The sequence below is a fragment of the Pleurodeles waltl genome, chromosome 7 (genome assembly GCF_031143425.1).
Source record: "Pleurodeles waltl isolate 20211129_DDA chromosome 7, aPleWal1.hap1.20221129, whole genome shotgun sequence".
Taxonomy (NCBI): domain Eukaryota; kingdom Metazoa; phylum Chordata; class Amphibia; order Caudata; family Salamandridae; genus Pleurodeles; species Pleurodeles waltl.
In genome coordinates this window covers 1,095,631,985-1,095,647,929 of record NC_090446.1, presented here as the reverse complement: position 1 = coordinate 1,095,647,929, position 15,945 = coordinate 1,095,631,985, and positions in this window count along the sequence as shown.

Sequence of the window (15,945 nt, the reverse complement as noted above, 5' to 3'; positions counted from 1 at the left end):
ACCACTGCACATACCCATCCCCCCCCCACAAAACACCCTCACAACACCTCCCCCAAGGGAATGCCAGCACTGGGGGACAAGGGCACCCATAAAACGCAAGCTAATGCACACACAGAAACAATAACCATACCCTCTTACCCCATGCAGGACCCGAACGACAACACACCGGTCAGGAGGGACCAGAAATGTCCATCCCACCCCCGGAACAGGCCCCTAGTGATGACAGCAGCTCTGTCGACCTGGAACCTGACGACCAGCCCGGACCATCGGGGACCTCTGGGCAGTCGGTTCCCCTCACCCAGACACAGGCCACTGCAGACCCAACCCCCTCTGGGAACAACAGCACAGCTCCCACCCAGCGGGCCCATGCCTCTGTCTCTAGGACAGGTCAAGCAGCGGTGTGTCCACCACTACAGGGCCCCCAGGGTAACCCACCAACCCAACAACAACAGGGACCTGGGGGCAGTGGGAGTGGGCACACTGTCCAGGGGACAGAGGCCCAGGGAAACAGGGCAACTCGGAGGGCTGCTGTGCGACAGGGGGGGAGGAGAGGCCAAGGGAACCCACTCTCCAAGAGGCCCTCACCACCATCATGGCAGCCTACCACCACTCACAAGAGACGATGGCGACGGTACTGGCCAGGTTCCAGGAGATCCAGGCACAGCAGGAGCAACGCTACATGGGGTTCAGCGACCAACTCAGTAACATCTCAACCGCTATGGGGAGCATAGTCCAGGCCCTGAACCGTATAGAGGACACGTTTCGGGACCATGTGGCATCACACAGGGCCCCTGTCACTAGCCAGGAACAGGAACAGCCTACCACCTCCGCCGGCGCTAGTGGACAGGAGGCCCCACCACAACGACAGCCCACCAGAACCCCACCTCCTGCTGAACAACAACCGCCCCGCAAAAGGAGCCTGAGATCAAAAAAACCGACAGAGTAGGATGTCAAGTCCCCCGCCAGCATCACATACCCCCTGAAGTCCTCCCACTGTTCCACATTGCCACCCTGTCAAACCTTGAACTGCCTCTGCTCCATCCTGCCACAGGCATATGGACAATGCACCTGTGAGACTGAGAACTGGACTCCACCATGGACATTACTCCACCCCCACCCATCACTGTTTCACTATCATGTACCAATATCTATGCACTAATAATAAATCACACATTGCACTGAAATCAATCAGGACTCAGCCTGTCTTATTTACAAATGTATGACACATTACATATCAATTACGTAATATTAACATTGTGAATTACACATACCGAGGTAACTTAGCATTAGTCCATGGGCCAACCAAGCCGAGGTCACGCAGTGGCTCATACAGCACAGAAAAGGGAAGGGAAAATCAAACATCATGTTTATAGGTCTGGGGGGAAATCGACAAAGTTGAGATGCAGGAGGCTTTCAGGAAATGTAAAATGGCATGGGTGATTATTACCTGTGTGCTACTGGAAATACTGTTCTATTACTCTGTCCCTGTTGTCTGTGTCGTCCTCTGAGTCTTCCTCCTCTTCACTCTCCGCAGGCTCCACAGCTGCTTCAACACCACCATCTGCACCATCCTCCTGCAGGAAAGGAACCTGACGTCGCAATGCCAGATTGTGAAGCATACAGCAGGCCACGATGATGTGGCACACCTTCTTTGGTGAGTACATCAGGGATCCCCCAGTCATATGTAGGCACCTAAACCTGGCCTTCAGGAGGCCAAACGTCCTTTCGATGATCCTCCTAGTTCGCCCATGGGCCTCATTGTACCGTTCCTCTGCCCTGGTCCGGGGATTCCTTACTGGGGTCAGTAGCCAAGGCAGGTTGGGGTAACCAGAGTCACCTATTAGCCACACACGTTGTCTCTGTAGCTGCTCCATCACATAGGGGATGCTGCTATTTCGCATCACATACGCGTCATGCACTGACCCTGGGAACTTGGCATTTACATGGGAGATGTACTGGTCAGCCAAACAGACCACCTGGACATTCATCGAATGATAACTTTTTCTGTTTCTGTACACCTGCTCATCGTCTTTTGGGGGTACCAAAGCCACATGGGTCCCATCAATGGCACCAATGATGTTGGGGATATGTCCAAGGGCATAGAAATCACCCTTCACTGTAGGCAAGTCACCCTCCTCTGGGAAAATGATGTTGCTCCGCATGAGTTTCATCAGGGCAGACAACACTCTGCTCAAAATCTTTGAAAACATAGGCTGAGACATTCCAGATGACATGGCCACTGTGGTCTGGAATGACCAAGTTGCCAAAAAATGGAGGACTGACAAAACCTGCACCAGAGGGGGAATCCCTATGGGTTGGCGGATGGGGGACATCAGGGCTGGCTCCAGCTGGGCACACAGTTCATGGATAGTGGCACGGTCAAGTCTGTATCGAAGTATTATATGGCGTTCTTCCATTGTCGACAGGTCCACCAGCGGTCGGTACACGCGAGGATTCCTCCTTCTCATCGCAAGTCCCAGCGGACGGTGCCTAGGAAGGACAACATGGAGCACAGAGTCAGGCAAACCACAGGTATGTACAGACAGCTTGCACAGTTAAAGAATGGCAATGGGTTGAAAGGCGTGTATGTGTGGCAATGCAAGGCCTAGGCCTGTGTGTCGCAGTCAAAATTAAGCCATGTAGGCCCTTGAAATGGCTGCTGCCTGACCTGTGAAGTGGGACAATGGGATGTGAGGTCAATGCGCTGGCAGGGCACACCGTGGCGGTAGGCGGTCGAAGACCGCGGCGCAAAGCCGCATTGGTTAACATTGAAGCCTATGGGTTTCAGGAGCCAATGACGATGTGTGCCGGCGGTCGCGGTACGCACCTCCGCGGTACGCACTGCCGCGGGCGTGACCGCCATTTTCTATCTGATTAATCACTCGAGACCTGATCATCCACAGGAGAGGACCTATACTGCAAGTGCTGCTGTGACCTCGGTCTGGAAGATACAATGGCTGCTGCGACTGGGGAAAGGGCCCCTGCCTTCACGTCTGAAGAGTTGGAGAAGCTCGTGGATGGGGTCCTCCCCCAGTATGCGCTACTCTACGGTCCTCCAGACCAACAAGTGAGTACACCGGGTGCACATGGAATGGGCTATGCCTGTGTGGATTGGGGTGGATGTAAGTTGGTGGGGTGGGGGTCGAATGAGGAGTGCAACGCCCGACAGATGAGAGCATGTGCCATATGGCAAAGTTGGTGGGGGGGGCCAATCACATCTAACATGCAGGTCATTGATGATTTCCTCCTTTCCACCCTGTACATGTCAAATAGGTCAGCGCCCATCAGAAGATTGAGATTTGGCGTGCCATCGCCAAGGAAGTCTGGAACTTGGGGGTCCACAACAGACGGGGCACCCACTGCCGCAAGAGGTGGGAGGACATCCGCCGCGGAACAAGGAAGACCGCAGAAACACTGCTGGGGATGGCCTCCCAACCTAGGAGGGGTGCCAGTCGCACCATGACCCCCCTGATGTCCCGGATCCTGGCGGTGGCCTACCCTGAATTGGATGGGCGCTTTAAGACATCACAGCAGACACAAGGGGGTGAGTATCAGCACATTCTCCTATCTTTCTGCGCAGTGGAGGCGTCTGGGTGGGGGAGGAGGGCTGTGGGTGACATTAGGCCAGGGCGCTTTCTGTAGTGTAGTCCTCTCCCTTAGGCATGGCCCTGTGCCCCCGGCCCCCACCTCTGTAGGGTGACAAGTACAGCCATTGATGGTCCAGCATCACCCATGTGCGCGTTTGACGTCTCTTGGCCTGTTGTCCTAGTCAGTAGTACTGAGTAGTGTACCCCGAATGCGCGGCTTAGTGCATTAGGCTCCTGTGTCTGTCCTCTCCGCCAACGGTGTTGACATTGCATGCACTCAACATGGTCTTCTTTTTTCTCCCCCCACCCTTTCTCTTCATCTTCTTGTGCATGTGTGCATTAGCATCATCAGACGGAGGAGATTTGGCATCGGAGCACGAGGGAGATGCAGGACACAAGGCCCCGGTGGGCCCAGGAACAGACACCGAGGGCACCAGTGATCCGGAGGGCGAGGGGAGCACCACGACGGGGACCGCTGGTGAGAGCAGCGACAGCGACACGTCCTCGAATGGGAGCTCCCTAGCGGTGGCGGCAACATCCGTGCCCCCCGCCTCTACAGGTACAGCCGCCACCCAGCGCACCAGCCCCGCCCTCCCAGCAGCCCCTCATTCTTCGCTCCGTGCCCGTTTGCCCAGGAAGGCAAGCGTCTCCTTCGCCCCAGGCACCTCAGCCCCTGCCCCTGTTGCCCCTGCTGCCCTCAGTGCGGAGCTCATTGACCTGGTAAGGACGCACATTGTTGGGCAGACGACCCTTTTGAATGCCATCCAGGGTGTGCAAAGGGAGGTGCAACAGAGCAATGCGTACCTGGAGGGCATTCATTCGGGTCAGGCTGCCCATCAACGAGCGTTCACTGCTCTGGCATCAGCACTGACGGCAGCCATTGTCCCTGTTTCCAGCCTCCCTCTTCTTACTGCCTCCAGCCTTTCTCTGTCTCCTGTTCCTCAGCCTATCCCATCCACACCATCAGACCAGCCTGCACACACCTCAACACCCAAGAGCAGCTCATCCAAACACAAGCACCACAGATCCCACAAACACTCACCCAAGCAACACCCAGATGCAGACATGCCAACAGCCATTGCCACCCCTGTGTCCCCCTCCTCCTCGTCTCCCTCCTCCCTCCCTGTGACGTCTACACTCACACCTGCATGCACCCCAACATCAGCCAGTGCTTCCATCACCACCTCACCCTCCAGTACAGTCCACACTCGTGCAGTCACCACCCCCACTGCCATTTACACGTCCCCTGTGTCCTCTCCCACTGTGTCTGTCACCCCCTCTTCCAAGACACACAAACGCAAGCAGCCACCCACCCAACAGCCATCCACCTCACGACAGCCTACAGCACCAGCACCTTCACCCAATGACAGCACACCTGACTCTCCTACAACCACCTCCTCTTCCTCCACTTCCATCTCCACTTCTCCTACCCTTTACCTTGGCCCTAAAAAACTTTTCCTGGCTAACCTTGACCTCTTTCCCTCCGATGAGCTCCCCCCTCCTTCTTCAAAGAGTCCCAAGAGCACCGCAGCCACCACCAGCCCAGCTTCGGGTGTCACTGTTGTGCATGGGTTCTGGAGCCCACCCTTTGCCAGCAGTGACACATCGATCAGCAGCAAGGACACGTCCAGCCCCCCCCCCGGCAAGAGGACCCGCAAAAACAAGGGCCGCCGTGCGAGGACCGACAGGGCTGCCCCCAAGGAGCAATGTGCTGCCACTTCACCACCCACACCATCTAGGGGAGGCAAGGGCCCGAGAGCCCCATCAAAGGAGCGGAAGGGCAGCAGGAGCGCGGAGAAGGTGGACCCCACATGTCACATCCCAGCTGGGAAGGAGGACACTAAGGAGGCCAGGAGTCCGTCCCCGAAGGGTCCAGAAACGTCACCGTCCGAGGGCGACTGAGCAGGGAGTCCAGGCCAGCTCTGGCTCCCTTGACCTGCTGGATGAGCACCGCTGAACAGGGCCCGCGGGGCAGAAGAGCACCGCTGAACAGGGCCCGCGGGGCAGAAGAGCACCGCTGAACAGGGCCCGCCGTGCAGAAGAGCACCGCTGAACAGGGCCCGCCGTGGAGAAGAGCACCGCTGAACAGGGCCCGCCGTGCACAAGAGCACCGCTGAACAGGGCCCGCCGTGGAGAAGAGCACCGCTGAACAGGGCCCGCCGTGCAGAAGAGTACCGCTGAACAGGGCCCGCCGTGGAGAAGAGCACCGCTGAACAGGGCCCGCCGTGGAGAAGAGCACCGCTGAACAGGGCCCGCCGTGGAGAAGAGCACCGCTGAACAGGGCCCCGCCGTGAAGATAGGCACCGCTGAACAGGGCCCGCGGTGCAGAAGAGCACCGCTGAACAGGGCCCCGCCGTGGAGAAGAGCACCGCTGAACAGGGCCCCGCCGTGAAGATAGGCACAGCTGAACAGGGCCCGCGGTGCAGAAGAGCACCGCTGAACAGAGCCCCGCCGTGAGGATAGGCACCGCTGAACACGGCCCCGCCGTGAAGATAGGCACCGCTGAACAGGGCCCGCGGTGCAGAAGAGCACCGCTGAACAGGGCCCCGCCGTGAGGATAGGCACCGCTGAAGAGGGCCCCGCCGTCTCAAGCACCGCTCCGCTGGGCCCTTCTTCTCAAGCACCGCTCCGCTGGGCCCTTCTTCTCAAGCACCGCTCCGCTGGGCCCTTCATCTCAAGCACCGCTCCGCTGGGCCCCGCCGTCTCAAGCACCGCTCCGCTGGGCCCTTCTTCTCAAGCACCGCTCCGCTGGGCCCTTCTTCTCAAGCACCGCTCCGCTGGGCCCTTCATCTCAAGCACCGCTCCGCTGGGCCCCGCCGTCTCAAGCACCGCTCCGCTGGGCCCTTCTTCTCAAGCACCGCTCCGCTGGGCCCTTCTTCTCAAGCACCGCTCCGCTGGGCCCCGCCGTCTCAAGCACCGCTCCGCTGGGCCCTTCTTCTCAAGCACCGCTCCGCTGGGCCCTTCTTCTCAAGCACCGATCCGCTGGGCCCTTCTTCTCAAGCACCGCTCCGCTGGGCCCTTCATCTCAAGCACCGCTCCGCTGGGCCCCGCCGTCTCAAGCACCGCTCCGCTGGGCCCTTCTTCTCAAGCACCGCTCCGCTGGGCCCTTCATCTCAAGCACCGCTCCACTGGGCCCCGCCTTCTCAAGCACCGCTCCGCTGGGCCCTTCTTCTCAAGCACCGCTCCGCTGGGCCCTTCTTCTCAAGCACCGCTCCGCTGGGCCCTTCATCTCAAGCACCGCTCCGCTGGGTCCCGCCGTCTCAAGCACCGCTCCGCTGGGCCCTTCTTCTCAAGCACCGCTCCGCTGGGCCCTTCTTCTCAAGCACCGCTCCACTGGGCCCTTCATCTCAAGCACCGCTCCGCTGGGCCCCGCCGTCTCAAGCACCGCTCCGCTGGGCCCTTCATCTCAAGCACCGCTCCGCTGGGCCCTTCTTCTCAAGCACCGCTCCGCTGGGCCCCGCCGTTTCAAGCACCGCTCCGCTGGGCCCTTCTTCTCAAGCACCGCTCCGCTGGGCCCCGCCGTCTCAAGCACCGCTCCGCTGGGCCCTTCTTCTCAAGCACCGCTCCGCTGGGCCCCGCCGTCTCAAGCACCGCTCCGCTGGGCCCTTCATCTCAAGCACCGCTCCGCTGGGCCCTTCATCTCAAGCACCGCTCCGCTGGGCCCTTCTTCTCAAGCACCGCTCCGCTGGGCCCTTCATCTCAAGCACCGCTCCGCTGGGCCCCGCCGTCTCAAGCACCGCTCCGCTGGGCCCTTCTTCTCAAGCACCGCTCCGCTGGGCCCCGCCGTCTCAAGCACCGCTCCGCTGGGCCCTTCATCTCAAGCACCGCTCCGCTGGGCCCCTCCGTCTCAAGCACCGCTCCGCTGGGCCCTTCTTCTCAAGCACCGCTCCGCTGGGCCCCGCCGTCTCAAGCACCGCTCCGCTGGGCCCTTCTTCTCAAGCACCGCTCCGCTGGGCCCCGCCGTCTCAAGCACCGCTCCGCTGGGCCCTTCATCTCAAGCACCGCTCCGCTGGGCCCTTCTTCTCAAGCACCGCTCCGCTGGGCCCCGCCGTCTCAAGCACCGCTCCGCTGGGCCCTTCTTCTCAAGCACCGCTCTGCTGGGCCCTTCTTCTCAAGCACCGCTCCGCTGGGCCCTTCATCTCAAGCACCGCTCCGCTGGGCACCGCCGTCTCAATCACTGTTTATGGTTCACTGTGCCCACCATGCCTCCTCCTTGACCAGTGGAGACTGTCATCCACCTGATGGACTGTGGCTTTGCACTCCCCAGGATGGTACAGTGGGCAGCCCACCCACTGTAGTGACATTGAGAGACTGTGGCTTTGCACTCCCCAGGATGGTACAGTGGGCAGCCCACCCACTGTAGAGACATTGAGAGACTGTTGCTTTGCACTCCCCAGGATGGTACAGTGGGCAGCCCACCCACTGTAGTGACATTGAGAGACTGTGGCTTTGCACTCCCCAGGATGGTACAGTGGGCAGCCCACCCACTGTAGAGACATTGAGAGACTGTGGCTTTGCACTCCCCAGGATGGTACAGTGAGCATGGTGGCTCCTCATGGATCTGGCGTCGTGGACTCATGTGGCTGTGGTGCCCCCCCCTTCCCTTCCCCCTGAGGTGCCTGTAGTTTTTACATCTGATGCCCCTGCAGTGTTCTCTCCAAAGGACTCAGGTCTCCTGTGTGGGCTTTGCCCTTGTTTCTCAAAACTTTGGCCCACGGACATGATGAATTCGTAGGATGTGCAGGACTTGTTACTTCAGTTATACACTGATGTGTATGTCATTTGTTTTCTTGTGAATATCTTTCATGGTTGTACGATAATTTTCAGGAGCTTTTTGGTACATAAATATTTATTCCAAATTTGATTATGTCCTAGCATTTTTCAGGGGTGTTTGGGTGGTGTCACTGTGACTTGTTGCTCTGCATTGGTGTGTACATAGTTGGGGGGGGGTCGCATATGTGTGTGCCCGTAACCTTTCGTCCTCCCCCCTCCCGTGTGTCATAGGTGCAGTACTCACCGTTGTCGTCTGCGCCGGACTTCGTACTCGTGGTAGATGAGAAGGTAGACGAGAGCAGGTAGGATGTTTAATTCGGGTTCCATGCTGTCCTCCTTCCTCCTGGAGTGCGTAGTGGTGAGCGTTTTCCCGTTCGTAGTCTGTTTCCGCCGTGTTTTTATCGGCGGTGCTCCCGCCCCGGAAAAGGTGGCGGATTGGTGAGTTGTGATAGTGTGGGCGGTACATTGTCTGCCGCCTGGCTGTTGGCGGTGACCGCCGCGCTGTTTGTTTGTACCGCCGTGGCGGGCGGAGTGTTAAAGTGGCTGTCTGTGTTGGCGGTTCCCGCCAGGGTCAGAACTCCATATTTTTTACCGCCAGCCTGTTGGCGGGTTGGCCGCCGCTTTAACGCCGACCGCCAGGGTTAGAATCACCCCCTATATGTGCTGCTGGACCACTGGTAGCCTTTCATTTACAGACAATGGGTATTTGATATGCTCTGCTACAAGGGACTTATATGTAAATTAAATGTGGCAAGTAGGTGGACACCAGTTGTGCCATGTTCAGGGGCTGAGCACAACCACTTTAGCACTAGTTAGCAGTGGTATAGTGCTCAGCGTCCTAAGGCCAACAAAAATTAATTTCAGCAATAATTGGAGGGAAATAGTTAAAACGTTTGGAAGAAGACCACCATAAGGATGACATATCTAACAATTCCTACGTGTTCATCCACAGTAGGATACATAACAGGCTGTTTCAAGCTGATTTTGGTGATGATTTGTTGCATTGTAAGCCTATATAAATTATGTAACAGTCACCTTGACATCAAAAGTAATAACCCTTAGTAATGTAAGCTTCCTATACATTTTAGAAGACAGTATATAAGCATAACAGCCTTGGATCTTAATGCTATATTTAAACCCATGAAGAAGGAGTGAGTGGAGAAATCAACATACTCTGTAATTAAGAAGACCTTTGGAATACCTCCAGTACCGTCTTCATATATGTTCCAAAATCATTGCCATATGTGCAGTGTTGGCTTTCCTTGCTTTACAATGTAGTAATTGATTGATTTAAATACAACACCAACAGGATGACTCTTGTGCTGCTGATGGTAGAACATGTTGTACAGAGATTAATGACAATTAATTTTAAGGTAAGTGAGAAGAAAATAGTGTAAATAAATAAAAGAATGCATGTTCATTATGATTTTAATCTCCCAAAATATCATTTATTATATTAGCATGATATTGTTTTTTTTAGCAAAGCAAAGAAAGTTATCCAGACACACATTTGCCCTATATAGTCTTCTGTTTTGCAAAACAATATAGTCATATGTAAGCAGCAGATGAAAACTACAACAGTCACATAAGGCTTTCTTCTTGCTCTGCTTGCACTCATTTTTTGCAGCAGCACCTGCGTCTGGAGTACACCTAACAACTGTACTAGATGTATGTTACCATGTGTGCCTATGGTTGGAGACATCAGACACTGGGAAACCATTTAGGCTGGATGCCTCTCTTTACTCTCATCTACCCCTAGATATAATATTGGTTTGCATATTTTACAAGGGAGATATAACTTGCACTAAGCCATGTGTCACATCTCTTCAACAGTGATCCATCTCAGTTTGTATGATTACAGTGTGTCTAATTAATGTGGTAGCAGCCTCTTCCAGACAGTTAATTGATCTGATTAGTATATCAAACCATTAAGCATATTTGTGATGCCTGTTCCTTTGCATTGTATGTTGTTGTTGCATTGTAGTTGTGAGTTTGTTCACAGATTCTGTGAGTTTAGCAAAGTTGTTATCCATCATTATTTGACCATCCTCAACTATTTTTCTAAAACCTTCTTCGCCACTAAGCGTGACATTGTACAATTCATGAGCAATAATTGGTGATTTACACTTTTTATATGTCTTGCTTGCAGGTGCTGGACAGAAAGCATTGAGGCCTCCAAACAATTGAGATGTCTAAAAACCATCATCCATTGCAAGAACACAAGTGTTATTAGAGGCTGTGGCACTACGACAATGCTACAACGCCATGCAATGCTTCGTTCTGGCTCTCAAGGATTTTGGGTTGGTTCCTCTGCCTTGGTTCCTTCATGTGCCATATCTTCAAAATCTGGGAGTGGTAAAACCTCAGATCTTCATCTGGATGGTACTTGAGGTGTCTGTGTGGCAGACTTTCTATAGTAGCATCTCGCTCACTATCAAGCTCTATCTGTGTTGACACATCTGTGAGAAATATAGAAATGTACTTTAATATACTGTTTTTTACGTGAAACAACATTACATTTTGGTTAAATGTACTTCTCTAATTGCTGTTTACTGTGAATGAGAAATTGTTTAAAGCTCAAACATTGCCCATGTTTTCTACACATAAAAATTAAGATTCATTATTCGTCCCACAATGCACTAGAAATGTACAAAAGGCATATAAATGGATTTATTTATCATGAAAGTGCTTAAAATATGAAGTAAATATCCTAAACATCTATGTAAATTCTATACACATTTTATATTGTTACCTTGAGCTGTAGATGGTGGATTTGTTGTATCAACGTTGGAAACAGCCACAACACCTTCATGATAAATGATTGCCTCAATTAGGGTTTCAATGGGTATTGGTGCTGGCTGCTGGAATGTCCTCCACATGTCTCACATGCCTCTTTCAAGCTACTTGCAACCTTCTCTTTGGTTGCAATTTTTAACTGTACTATCTTTGTCCAGATTTTATTTTTCTGGGATTCTCACATATTGAAGGAACTCTTCCCAAAGTGCTGATTAAAGGACACACATACCCCAGTAAGGACCTCTTCCTCCTTCTCTGAAAACTGCATCTTGCACTTTCAGACAGCAAGAACTTTGTTAGCTTCTTCTATTGATATAGTTCCCCTTCTTTACAATACACAAATCCAATAAGACTCCACAAAAACACTCCTGACAAAGACTACCTTTCTCTGTGTCACAGACCCTAGGAAAGGGGGGCCATTATTGACTTCCTTATTGTGAGGCTAGCGTTCTATTACCAAAGTTAAACTTTTCCTGTTTGCGATTTCCTGAAAATGAATCGCAATTTAGTGATTCCCTACTAAGAAATTCCTACATATTTAATGTGAGCAGCACCAATTCACAGATAGAAGAAAGCAACAGTTCATACAATTTGAATAGCGCTTCCAATAAGTGATTCAGATACAATTGTTATTTGGAAATTGCTAAACAAATCAAAAGTACATATGGCCTTTGCTCCTCCTTCAAAGAAATCAGCTCTCTAGAGTTGCTTAGTACAATTGCCCAAGCATAGGTAGTGCACCCATAGGTGCACTGCTGAGGTGCCCAGTGTCATTTTAAAGGCAGGCCTGCCTTGCTGGCTGCTTTTAAGTTAAAGTTAACCCCAAATTCGACTTTGGAATTAAAAGTAATTCCAAAGTCTGAAGCTACCTTATTTTTTCATATAAGTCATCCCTAAGGTGTGCCCTAAGTGACCGTAGGGTTGGGTGAAGTGTAACTATAAGAAGATGTCTTATAGCCAATGGTGAGGGAAACATAGTTACATTTATTTCCCCCCACTGTAGTGAATGGGCTCAATAGGCTAACAGGGGGAGACTTTATTTTAAAATAATAAAGTCTTATTTTCCATAGGAAGGAGTAAACTATGGCATGTCTAGTATCCAATTAAACCTGATAATAAATCCAAAAATGTACCACTGTTGAAGTTAATATACCTTGCACATAGAAATAGTTTTAGAGCTCTTTCTAAAAGTTACCAGTTTCAACTCAGTATTGCCTTCTCTGATTGGCCAGCCTCTGGCAGCCTTGCCAGGCTGCCTTGATGAGGTGTGAAATGGCCTGGGATGAACACAAAGGAAGTGCCTGGGGGAGGAGAACTGTCTCAGCAGATGGATAAATGGGATGGGGGAGAGCAGCTAAACTGTACTTCAAAGGAGGAAAGAACATTTGGGCCAGCAAGTGGACCTCCCCCATTTCCTGTAAATCCAGACAGCCAGGAGTCCCCTGATTAGATTAGGAGAGGGCTGGAAATAGGTGTGTTAAGGGAAAGTTAGCCACGTCAGCGGGGTGCTCAGCCAGTCCTAACCTCCGAGATTGAATTTTTGCCATCTTGGATTTTGGGAGAAAGTTGTTCCCTGGGACAGATTTTTGCTACATTTCCCAGGAAGTGGTCACTTAAGAGGGTGGTGGCCTGCACATGATTGGTCAATAGGCTCCCTTGCTTTCCACCCCAGATCAAGGATAAAATTGGCAGAGCTGAACACCCACATGCGATCTCTACAAGGAACAAGATGAAGAAGAAGGACTGCCCTGTTGGACCCCTGACCTGCACCTGGACACTGCACTCTGAAGGACTGCACCAGCTGCACACTTGGGCTTCGCCACTAAAAGTACTTTGCCTGTGTTCAATTGCTTCAAGAAGGGACTTCCTGTTTGCTACAGGTAGAAAAAGCTGACCTTAGTCCTTTTAGATTTGAGCCAGGTGTACTCTGGAAGTTGGAGTCCTAACCCACAAGGAGCAACTCAGAGCTTCTGGAACCTTGGGGTGGGTTGTTGACTCCTAAAGGACCATCAAAGACCTTATGGAGGAAGATCCATAAGTTTGAAGAAGTTTGGAGCAACTTTGGAAAAAATCTCTATAAGTGGACTGACCCGATGTTGTGAGTCAAGCTAGCTTACGTTGACAGCGACCCAGCCTGACTTGCAGGTTCATCCTGCGGACTTCAGGGATTTCACCAGGGGCTTGTGGAAAGGCAATCTGATGACGTCAGAGAGAAAAAGCTCCAAAAAAGTTTCTAATTCTGAAAATAAAATGTTGACCGTGGCTTCCTGCATAGCGTATCCGAAGAGGGCTTCAGGGAGGTCAGCTTCAATTTCAAGTTTGTTCCAAATGAAGATTACCATCAGGAAAAATCATCTAAGTCCGGGCGTAGAATTCTTCACTGAGGTCTCCTGCGATGCGCATCCGAAGAGGGATCCAGGGAGGTCTGATCTGACTTGGGACTTCATCCCGGTGAAGAAAATCTTCAAGAAAAAGACAAAGGGCCTGATTACAACTTTGGAGGAAGGTGTTAATCCGTCCCAAATGTGACGGATATACCACCAGCCGTATTACGAGTCCATTATATCCTATGGAACTCTTAATACGGCTGGTGGTATATCCGTCACATTTGGGACGGATTAACACCTCCTCCAAAGTTGTAATCAGGCCCAAAGTCTGAAGGTAAAACTTTGACCAAGTCCTCTTGCTTACTGTAGCCGAGCAGGGATCCATCGGGGTCAGCCTCAAATTTTTTATTTGGCCCGATCTAGTGCAACCAGATATCCAGAGTGACGCTTTTAGTTTCTATGCGCTAAACAACACTTAGGGGCATATTTACGAGACCCCTAGTGCCACCTTGTGCCACATTTGCATCATTTTGTTTTTAACACAAATGTGCAGTTAAGGTGGCATTTCCTATGCAGCATACTTACAAAGTGACTCAGTACAAGCATTGTGACACTTTTTAAACCCTTGCATCACATTTTGCCTGTGCCAGACACAATGTATGCAAGGGGGGACATTGCCGTGTAGGAAGGACCAGAAAAACGGTGCAGTGAAATTTACTAGATTTTACTGCATCATTTTTAGCATCATTATAAACGTCTGCCTAAGGCAGGTGTTAAGGTGGTGCTTCCATTGAAAACAATTGGCCTCCATGTACTTTGCTGCATTAGTGCCATAATTTATGGTGCTTATCTAACAAAGCGCAACATTAGCGCCATAAATTATGATGCTAAAGTGGACATGACCGCAATGGTGCGCCATATTGTAAATACAGCACACACATGATGTTGTTAGGGGGATGCAAAGAGGTGCTAGAAAAGTTGTTCATCATGAATGATTCACCACGTTTCCATAAATATGCCCCTCATTATTTAAAACTTAAGGAATCTGAAAGTGTGGGTACTTACCTGCCCTTACCAATAATTCACTTTCCAATAATGACTGTTCCCACTTCTTGAGAGCCATTATCACTTGTCTCCTCAATGAAATGAATATTTCTTTTAATCTCCTTCGGATTCACCAGAATTATAGTTCACTTCCCTGATGATCAGTCATGAAAAGTCTAAAAAATGGCTAAATCTTGTCCTTACAAAAAATGCTTGGGTCAAATCCCCCAGTTTTGAGTAATTTTCAACTGGTCTTCAAACATTTCTTCCTCTGAAAATAACAGACATGTGACTAGAGTCCCTCCAAAATGTACAAAGAAAATGATCTTGTAGATGATCTCCAGTCAGGCTTCAGAGCAGGATGCTACATGGAGACAGCAGCCTTAAGAATAGTGGATGATACTATCCACAACTTAAACTAAGGGAATTGCAGTTTTCTCATTATCCTGGACAGTGTTTGACATAGTGAACCATGTGAGTGTTCGGAAACTATTTTAAGTGAAAGGTGAAGGATAATAAATGGCTGTGTAATCATTTTGAAAAAAAAAAAACACACTAAATGCACAAAATGGCTCACTTTCTCTTAAACCCTGTACCAATTCTGAAATGGCTTCATTGCCTGCACCTCTACAAGACAGCTGTAATCTGTTAGTCCAGGAAGATCTCCTATTACTTTCATAAAAGGGACACCTCATCCAGGTTTATCTGAGAGTCACCTTCATGAAATACATTGAATGCATGGCCAAAATCCTCTAGGTCATCCAAGCTTGGATGTGACTCCTCCACTTGAATTTTAATTTGGAGTTCTTTCTGCTTTTTGCACCTAATTGTACAATCCTAGTCTGATGGGAAAACAACAAAATAGCCTCTTTGTTAATTAGCGTTTTGGGCCCGATTCCCATTTGGACTCAATGACCTCCTCCTCTGATTTTTGGAGCTTCTACTGAACATCATTGATAGATATGTGGATTCTCCTAGTAGGAGAAAACACTTCACTGTTCAAGAAGAATGCATCCTTCTCAAATAGGTGTCATAGCCGTCACTTTGGATGGAAGTTGTTTTTTTAATTCTTTGGTGGTAGTTTGAATCCCGAATTCAATAATAACTTTATCTAACATGTTTAATTGGTTCGGAAATTGCTCCACTCCCATTGTCAAGGAACCAGGAATTTATCTGAGCTGTCATATGATTGATCTTTGCTCAGGAACTTTCTTATACAGAACAGCTTCAGCCTCAGAGGGCATTCTCCACAGCAGGACAAAGGCCATAGCTGTGCCTGACACCAGGTACATTTTGGAAAAGATTCAAGCAGAAGTCAGGACAGTTTACTTTGTTCCTCCTGCTTCTATCTGTGAGAAATTGGGTCTTAGTTTGCAGAGGTATGCACCCTGTCCAAGTAGGGACCACAATCCTAGTCA